Consider the following 1910-nt stretch of genomic DNA (forward strand, 5'->3'; position numbering starts at 1 on the left):
GTGTCAGATTCCCTGGGACTGGAGTTATAGAGGGTTGTGAGCCACCTGGTACTGGGAACCAGGTCTGCTGCAGAGTACTGAGAGCTTTTAACTGCACAGCCATCTCTCCAGGCCTAACAAATTGTACTTATGGTTTTGTTTTGTTGGTTGGCTGGTTGTTGCTTTTATGACTGAATCTCACTTTGTAGCCCTGGCTAGCCTTGAACTCACTATGTAGACCAGGCTAGCTTTGAAATCATGGAGATCTGCCTGCTTCTGTCTGCTAAGTGCTGGGTTTAAAGATGTAAGTCTCCATGTCCTCCTCCTCTTCCTCTTCTTCTGCTTCTTCAGTTACTTCAAATTACATCCTCCCCGTCACACAGCAATAGATCACTGAGTGCGTGCACGGTGACCTCTTAGCATCTCCCAGCAGTCCCTGGAGACAGAGGCCAGCACCATCTCCATCTTACTGAGGAGAGTAAACTCCAGAGAGGGTAAGTAACTCGGCCCAGGTCACACAGCTAGTGAATGGCACAGCCAGGATGTGTCTCTGGCGCTCTCTGCTCTGTGTCACAGCCATGGTCACTTACTCTCTGGGACACATACAGTGTGTCCTCCATATACAGCTAATGAATTGAGAGAGTGTGGACCAGAGAGGCTCCTGACTCTTCCCCATCCTCAGAGCTCTCACTTCTGAGCAGAGCCCACACAGGGTGGCAAATAAAACCTCGACCTACTGCATTGGCACCTCGGCCGCTTCCTCCCGTGTAAACGGCAAGGCAGGAGAGAGAAGACTGAGGACCACTTCTGTCTTCAGGCTCTGCGTCCCAGAGGGCGGATTCCGTCTTCAAGCTCTTACACTTTTTTCCTTCTTTCCTTTACATTTCTTTGTTTTGCTTTGCTTTTTACATTGAAGAACCCCCTGACTCCTCCATTTTTCATGTGTGTTTGTGTGTGTGTGTGTGTGTGTGCGCGCGCGCATGTGTGCGTGCATGAATGCATTTTTTATTCTTCCCGTGTACACTTGCACATGGAGGCCTGAGGCTAACGTCTGGATCCATCCTCAAACACTCTTCTACTTTACCTCTTGAGGTAATCCTGTGATTCACCCGAGAAACCAGCTCCACCATGTCGGGCCAAATTTAAAGCAAGCATTTATTAAATATTAAATACTGACCAAGAGATGGACTTAGGCCAGGACCATTACAAGGGCAAACCTACAGGACACATACTTTCCCATGAGGTTTTGTTATTTTTCAGGAACTACAACTCCCAGCATTCCAGGAAGTTGCCTGGTTCGTGGGCAGTTGGGGCTTAAGGGTTAACTTTTGAGCATTACACAGGGTCCCTCAGCCAAGCTCAGAACTCGCCAAGATGGTTAGTCTGCAGGCCTGGGCTGGCTGTGCTCAAGCCACAGCTGTGACAGAAAAGGTGCGAGTAAACCTGGCACCTTACCGTGAAGCAAAGGAAACGTGCGCTGAACGTGGAAGGGTGGGACCCAGGGAGGACTCTTTTTTTTTTTTTTTTGAGACAAGTTTAATGAAGTCCAGGCTGAACTTGCTATCTAGCCAAGGATGACCTTGAATTTTTTTGATCCTCCTGTATCTGAGCGCTAGGATTGCACGAATGAACTATCATACCTGGCTTATGCGGTGCTGGGTCGGAAGCACTCTCCCAGACAGCTACATCCCTGGCTTGAAAAATAAAAATTTTTTCCTGCCTCATCTTTTGCTTCTGTTTGCTTTCTCCTGGTAATGTGTAAACAGTTCCCCCTTCTCTGCATAAAGTAGACTTGACTCTGGGAGGCAGCTGTCCAGCCAAGGACTACATTTCCCAGAATCCTTTGCACCCAGATAAGGTCAAGAGCAATGGTGCCGGTCCCTTCTGATGTGAGGCAGTTAAAACAGGTTTGTCTTCTCTCTCTTCCCTTC

The sequence above is a fragment of the Mastomys coucha genome, unplaced genomic scaffold, assembly GCF_008632895.1.
Source record: "Mastomys coucha isolate ucsf_1 unplaced genomic scaffold, UCSF_Mcou_1 pScaffold18, whole genome shotgun sequence".
NCBI classification, from domain to species: Eukaryota; Metazoa; Chordata; class Mammalia; order Rodentia; family Muridae; genus Mastomys; species Mastomys coucha.